Here is a 9,016-nt window from a genome sequence, read left to right on the forward strand (position 1 = left end):
TGTGGGCATGGAAAGATACAATAACACCAGATGCAACTCACAGTACATAGAAGACTCCTCAGGTAGGATAATAAGATGTTAAGCTGGGAGATATACATTTGAGTTTCGCTGTATTGAGAAATTTTAACAGTTAGACAGATGTGAACATTCATACGTTTAAATACAGGGTGTCCACAAAGTCTGGGTACCTAGAGTAAATAAAATCATAACATAAACAATTAAATATAAGAAATAATAATTTCTTAAAGTATGTGTTAATCCCCATGTACCCAGACTTTGTGGACACCCTGTATATATATATATATATATATATATATATATCATCTTCATCATGGTTTGCCATCAATGTTCCATGGTGGAATGGGTTGGATGGTTTGACAGGATCTGATATGTCCAAGGACTGCATCATGCTCCAAAGCTTGTTTGGCATAGTTTCTATGGCTGAATGCCCATACTAATGCCAACCACTTTACACCATGGGCTAGGTGCTCTTTGTTATGTTACCTGTACCATTGGGGTGGCCATGCAGCTTGCAGAATTACAAGCTCTAAGTGGTGGTGGTGGTGGGGGGGGGGGTCAGCTTCATACTAGTGGACAAGGGATTGAATTATAGCTGCTCACATCTAATAGGAGAGAGAAAGAGAAAATGAACAGTAGAAGACTCAGGTCCATGTCTCTCAAATTTTACACTTTTGAAAATTTTATAAAGGTGAAATTGGTTAATAGAATTACTGCTAATGTTAATTAGCCTTAGGGCAGCAAGATGGCAGAATTGTTAGCATGTATGTATATATATATATATATATATATATATACATACATCAGTATCAGTTCCTCCTGTGCTCTCAAGCAAATTAGGAAGCAAGTTGATGGCACCGGTTTCTGCTGGCTGTGGTTTTTTCTACATCTGTTCATGTGATATTGGTTTCTCTCTTTCGGACTACTGCTCTCTTTCTTTTTTCTTTGGGTGGTGACCATTTGAAAGCTATTTTAGACCGGCGTTGTTTTGGTAATTGAAGTACAAGACCTCCTAGTTTCAATCTTCATTCTATGATGATTTCGCTAAGTGTCTTGTGTTGGATCTCTTTTTATGTCGTATTGCCAGTACATTCTTAGAATCCTTCTGAAACATCTAGCTTTCTGTCAATTTTCCATAGTGCTCTTCCACACACAATCTGAGGAACATGGAAGCATACAATATCATCCATCAAAGCATACCTGTCCTTATGAACGACCTGTGAGTAAAAAAAGCAATAGAAACACATAGAATTATTAAAAGTAAAAGACAACTGTGATCCCTAAATAGGATACTTACCAGTGCCAAATTACCCATCAAAAATACAACCCCACTAGTCAAAAAATGCAACTGCCCTAATTGCAGGACTTGCACCTACCTCTTGGAGGGCTCAACACATAAATTTAAGTCAGGTCAAATTTTCTCCATAAAAAATCACTTCACCTGTGCATTAAAGAACTTAATCTGTCCTCAAGTGTGGTGGATGTGATGGAGGCTACATAGGTCAAACTAGTTTGACCTTGAGGGATAGACTGGCAGTATGCAGGCAACAAATCTGGGACCCCACGACCAGGAAAATTCCCATAAGAAAACACCTAGGTAAATGTCCCATAGACATAAAGCCAAAATACCAAATCTTCCCTCTCTATCAATGCACCAGAAATATTTCAACCCAATTCTGATTGAATAAAGAAAGTATGGTCATTAAAAAATATAAACCGCAACTAAATATCCTTTAATAACACACTAGAAAGAAGAAAATACTCAATTTTTCCACAAAAAAAACCCAATCAGATACAACAGACATAATTTGAAAACTTTAGTAACAGGATCTCCACTGGGTTTCGAGATCCCAACTCCAAATCACTATACAATAATACTTTCTTAAACACCAGTTGCTAACGTCACTTCTCACTAGACCAATGAAATTTTACCTACAATCAGAACCAGATCTTCAGAAAAATACAAACTGACTCTTTAGGAGAATCAACCAACTGGAATGGTTGATGACCATTAAGCAAAAACTAATGAAGAAATCCCTACAGAGAAGTCAACAAGCAGAACACCAAACTTGACCAAAACAAAAACAGGTTCTTTATCAAAATAAAGTGACATCACAAAACTTACTACCAATCAAAACTTGTTCTTATATACAGGGAACCAACCAGCCAATCAATCAATCAACCAACCGACCAACCAACCAGAACACTAACGCCAAAATAAAATCTATTTTTTGACCAAAAACATCCACCAGAAAGAATAAGATGCCATCAAAATTATAACGAATCAAAAATTAGATCCTTTCATGTAAAAACTTATATATACACAAGATATGCTCTGATTCCCCAAAAAACACTGTTAAAAGTGAAAAGCCTAGTATGCAACGCAGAAAAGAACTACATGCATGACAACAGAAACTGTAAAAAAAAACCTTTTTTACTCTCTTCCCCTTTTCTTTTCCCTCTCTTATCCACGTATACGATAAAAACTTGATATGACCGAACTTTTAGTAATGTGCATGTTACATTCTTCACCGGACATTTACTTTGATATTATCTATCCCTGTGGAACTCATTGAATTTTATGTGAACATTTGATTGTTTAAACATGTTTGTTTGATTTCTACTTCATAATTTTAAACTCTGTTAAAATCCCCTTGTTTTATATACATTTGTACCATTGATAAACAAAAAATTGTTTGGTACGTATGTAAATAAATCTATTCAAATTCAGGTGCATTTTCAAAACCTCCAAAACAAATTCTCATATATATATATATATGCATGGAGGGTGGACGTTAAACGATGATGATAATGATGATGATATATATATATATATATATATATATATATATATATATCCCTTTAGCATTTAAACCAGCCATATTCGGCCAAAATATTCTATCTGTTTTATGTTCAAACTGGCCATGTCTGACCTCTCACAGTGATCCTACAATATCATTCTAAAAATAAACAGTTACCTCTTCAAGATCTCATAGCTACAAGATAATATATGATTAAATCAAAACAATGTGAATAAATAAGCATTACTTTTTGAGCGACAAATCTGAATGCTATAAGGATATGAATTGAATGAGCTGAACTGGTTTCAGCCCATCAGCTGTGGCCATGGATATTTTATGATATTTCATATATTATATTCATTGAAAAAATAACTCTTCAGAATATAATATATTAAACCAGTGTATCTTGGATAAAAATATTCCTATAAGAGGTTTGAATATCCTCATTGTGACTATGCATCTATACATATATATATATAAATAGAGTTGGTGGTTGTAGTAAACCAACTAAGGGATAAAATATCCATATGTACTAACAGTATCCGTTACCTGTGTTAACACCAGGCAATGGTGTGCAGGGACACCATATATGTCGGGTGCAAGTAACAACAGGATAAACAAAAGTTTATCAGGAACCAATGCAAATAATTAGAAAATGGAGAAAAGCATAGATTAACCAGCACATCAATAAGACTACATTTTAAAGCATATATAAACACATGACAGGTTTCTTATAGTTTAGTGTCCTAAATCCACTCACAAACCTTTGGCCAGCCTGGGGCTATTGTCGAAGTCACTTGCCCAAAGTGCCATGCAGTTGGACTGTGCCTGAAACCATGCAGCTAGGAAACAAACTTTTTGCCACTCAGCAGCCATGTATGTTTGTTATTTATTTATTATTTCTTTCCTCTCTTATCCTTTATTTACTAATTTCATTCCACTATTTTTGATAATTTTTTTTCTTTCCTCACTCCATTATGTTCATTTACTGGTATGATTTCTGCCATCTACTTTTAAATTTGTTTTATGACATTTGAACTTATTTGTCAGGTTCCTATAACAAACAAAAATAAAATTCTCTTCATTGTAATTTCAACAACAAATATAAACAGCTACCTAAACACTACCCTCTTCTAATGGATTTTTCCTTCTGGTTTCCTTGTTATAAAATTCATTGAACATTCAAACTTCCATCATTTCCTTTTGCTGTGAAACTTACAGAATACTTGAATTTTCAGCATGTAATTTTGCTAGGAAACCTATTGAAGATTTAATTGTTGAACATGTTTTCATTTCTGCAGAACCTCCCTTTCCTGAGTGAGCATTCTGTTTTTTTTTTTGTCTTTTTTTACAATTATCATCTTGTTCTTTTTAATTTTAATTTTTTATTTACCATTTAAAAAACTAAAAAAATAAAATGTTAAAAGTGATATGGTATTTTCATAAATTTTTAAAAAATTGCTTCTTTTAAGAGCCAGGTGCATTTTCAACCCCCAAACCAATTCACTTATATATGTGTGCGCGCGTGCATGCATGTGTGTGTGTGTACTTATATATATTCTTTTATTTGTTTCAGTCATTTGACTGCGGCCATGCTGGAGCACCGCCTTTAGTTGAACAAATCAACCCCAGGACTAAGCTTAGTACTTATTCTATCAATATCTTTTGCTGAACTGCTAAGTTACAGGGATGTAAACACACCAGCATCGGTTATCAAACAATGGTCGGGGTGACAAACACAGACACACACACACACATACAACGGGCTTCTTTTCAGTTTCCGTCTACCAAATCCACTCACAAGGCTTTGGTCGGCCCGAGGCTATAGTAGAAGACACTTGCCCAAGGTGCCATGCAGTGGGACTGAACTTGGAACCATGTGGTTGGTAAGCAAGCTACTTACCACACAGGCATGCCTGTGCCTACATATACATATATATATATATATATATATATATATATACCTATATATAACCCATGCTAGCATGGAAAGCAGACATTAAACGATGATGATGATGATGATGATATATACACACACACATATATATGTGTATATGTATGTATATATATATATATTTACAACTTGTTTTGCAAAGACTAATTAATCTTCGTGGGAGGATGTTACTACATTCTGAGCTCAAATTCCACCAAAGGTGACTTTACCTTTCATCCTTTCGGGGTTGATAAATTAAGTACGAGTGAAACACTGGGGTCGATGTAATCGACTAGTTCCCTACCTCACATTTCCGGCCTTGTACCTGTAGTAGAAAGGATTATTATTTGTATATATTACATAGTCTAAAAATGTATTGAAAAAAATCTATTTTAAACTTCAATCAGCTGAACAACAACAAAAACTGATCCTGGTCAGTAAAATAAGATTTTCTTCTATAGCAACCTTCTTTTGGCTACAACATGCACTAAAATTTATTCAGAAATCCGTTTAGTGTATGTTGTAGCCCAAAAAAAACAAAAAAAAAACAACAATAATAATAATAATGATAATAAAGGAAAAACAGAACAGCTCCTTTTTGCACAAAAAATTTTCAATAATGTGTGATTTTCTCTTTTCTTGTGGGTGTAAAACTCACCTTGTGAAAACATAAACAAATATTTTTACATTATTTACATTTGACGGATATTTGTCCTCATCTTGTTTGTTGTTAACACAACGTTTCGGCTGACACACCCTCCAGCCTTCATCAGGCATACTGAGATATGATTTTTACATGAGGAATTTAATAATATATTTATATATTAGATTGCTCTTGCACAATATTCATGATCGACCCTCATTTCTGGACTTCAAGTCAGTTGCTTGTTATGTCTGTGTAGCATATTTCTAAGTTTGCCAGAAAAGATGCCTCTTGGAAGATACTGCAGACTAGAAGTGCACATTGGAAAAGGTTGCAATCATGCATCTTTCACGTAAGACGGGGACCTCTCTGCTATCATTTTCTGTGCTTGTTCCCCACACCTTACTTTAGTAACTTTGGCAAAATCACCAAAACATTATCACAAAAGACATACTATATGAAGAGCCAAAAATTATACACCTGGAGTTTACCTATACTATCTGCAAATTATCATTGAAATATACTGCACAGTCCATGTCTGCCAAGGATCTTGAACAGTCAGGAATACCAGCTTCAGTATGAATAGAAGCTGTAGCTCAGTTGAGACATTTTTTACACAACCAGCAATGGTATTCAGCAACTGGAATAGTGTGTCCACCAAATGAATTACTCTTGGTTCAAGAACAAAAAAAATGATTTTACAAGAATCAAACAATTAGAAGTATTTAACTTGGGAGGGATAGTTTTTTTTAATGCTTTTTGTGGAACAGATAAAACATTTTTAATCAACCTAATTTTGGCCAAAAGCAGATTGCCATAGCAATCTGCCTCATGAAAAAGCAGAGTCTCAAAGCATTACACCATTATAGATTCAACAGTAGACATGTATCTGTTTTTTTGTTTTTTTTAAATGCCAATGTAATTACATGTAAAAAACACTACATAAAAAGTTGTTATAAATTAAGTCATTTATATTCTATATATTCATCAGATTGACGACAGTGGATAACTCTGCTAGTCCGCATGCATGTGCAAGCATGTGTGTGTGTGTGTGTGTGTGTGTGTGTGTGTGTGTGTTTTTTTATATACTAATATGTGCATGTGTGTAAAATTATATGTAGATTATCATCATTTAACATCTACTTTTCTATATTTGTATGGGTCAGAAAAGACTTTGTTGAGGCAGATTTTCTATGGCCAGATGCCCTTTCTTATGTACCCCTATCTGTTTCCAAATAAGGTAATGTTTCCCATGGCCAGACATGATTTTCATGTAATACTGGAAAAAAAACACCCTTGCTTGTATGAGGATGATGCTCAACCATCAGATGATATCTAGATAAGAGTATATATATATATATATATATATATATATATATATATATATATATATATATATATATATATATATATATATAGAGAGAGAGAGAGAGAGAGAGAGAGAGAGAGAGAGAGAGAAAGAGAGGGAAAACGTATGCACAAATATACATATGTATGATGAGTTTCTTTCTGTTTCTGTCTACCAAATCCAGTCACAAGACTTTTATTGGTCCATAGCTATAGTAGAAGACATTTGCCCAAGGTACTGCACAGTGAGACTGAACCCAAGACTACTACATAATTAGGATGCATCCTTCTTAACAACACAGCCACACGTATCTACTCTTAACCACACACACACAAGCACACAGAATATCACGTATACATGCACACAAACACACGCACAGTCATAAAAGAATAATGAAATAAGCAAAAGAACAACAGTGACTTCTAAACATAACTTCATAATACTGTTCAAGTTGCGTTGTCTTCTCATTAACTTTGCAGGCAATATATTTCTGGTAGACTTTCTTTTGATGAGACTGGTATACACACATCTCTATACGTGGCGCATGAATCTCTCTCTCTCTCTCTCTTTCTTTATCTTTCTTTCTCACTTTCTCTCTCTCTCACACACACACACACACACATTCTTGTTTGTATGTACTAAACGGGAGAAATTATATTCAATGCGCATGAGGGATCGCATGAAGCGAAAACCTCTTCAGTAGTGACGGAGTGAATCATCAGCTTAGAACGAATATACATGCATCGTAAATTGTCGACAGGAATTGTTCATGATTCTTCTTTTTATAAATATTCTGTATGCATTGTATATATAAATACACATGTATATCTTCGCTGGCTAACTTTCATGAATTAAACATCCTTCTATTACCGATCACAATAGATTTTAAATGGCAAATCTACATTTAGGTGCCCCATCGAGTTAGCTGTTCGTAACTTTCAGAAAAATGCATGTTATTTACTGAAATTTTGCAGATATTTTCTTCGAGGGTGTACATTACGGTTTTGGCGAGAAAATGTAGAAGAATTAATTTGAAAGAGTCTCGCATCATTCTTCATCACACAAATTTTCGTAACTTTAGCATTTTTTCATTTTTTTTTTTTTTTTGCAGATATATATATTTAAAACATTACACATATCGAAAGCATATTTCTGGAAAAGGTGATTTTAAAATATGCCTTTTAAATGGAGTTATGAGAAAATATAGTCAGCTAAAATACAAAGTAGCCATCATAATAACAGTAAATATTAAAAAAAAAAAAAAGCCAAGCATCTGTCTCCGGTGTATCTATGGAAACAACTATTGGCCAAATGCGTGTGTGTCAATGCAGATTTGCGTCGCTATATATAAATATATTCTACTTCGGGATGCATTTATCATCCGTTGTCAATGCTTTCAGGAGAGCCATAAATGTCACAACATCATTTCCCGACGCAGTTACACTAATATCATCATCATTTTAATTTCCCCGTTTCTATTCTTGCGGCGCGGAATGGAGGGAATTTGCTGAGGTGGATTTTCTACAGCTGGATGCCTTTACTGTCCTGTCTCCAGCTCTCGCCAGTTTTCTAGTTGGGTAATATTTATCCATGGGAAGGACATGTTTACACGGAAGCTTGGAAACGAAAAATACCTCTTGCATGATGGTGACATTAGTTTACATCTATTACGTGAAGATAAGGCAAAGAGTCGTATGCACACACACACACAAACACGCACGCACGTATGTGTGTGTGTATGTGCATGTGGATATATGTATGCATGTGTGTGTATGTGTGTAAGCACGAGTGTGACAGTACGGTAAGAAGTTTGCTTTCCAACCCACATGGTTCTGGGTTCAATCCCCTGCATGGTACCTTGGGCGAGTGTTTCCTTCCATAGCTTTGGACCAACTTTGGCAAAAGGGACTGATAGAATGAGTTCTAGGCTTTAAAAAATAAGTCTTGAGGTCGTTTTGTTCAACTAAGCCCCTTCAGTGCAGTGCCTCAGCATGGGCACAGTAAAATGCTCAAAAAAAGTAAAAGAAAAGACAAAAGATATATATATATATATATATATATATATATATATATATTAGAAATGATGTATATAAAGACTGTCATACCGGCCATGACGAAGGGAAATAGCCCTGAAACTCGAGTCGCCTTTATATATATATATTTATATTTATATATTTATATATTTGATCCTTTATATTGAACACTCGATATTTCATCTACATTCAATACTTTATTTCATGGTGCCATCCATTTTTATTTTATTTTATATTATA

Source organism: Octopus bimaculoides, chromosome 6 (assembly GCF_001194135.2).
Source record: "Octopus bimaculoides isolate UCB-OBI-ISO-001 chromosome 6, ASM119413v2, whole genome shotgun sequence".
Lineage (NCBI taxonomy): Eukaryota > Metazoa > Mollusca > Cephalopoda > Octopoda > Octopodidae > Octopus > Octopus bimaculoides.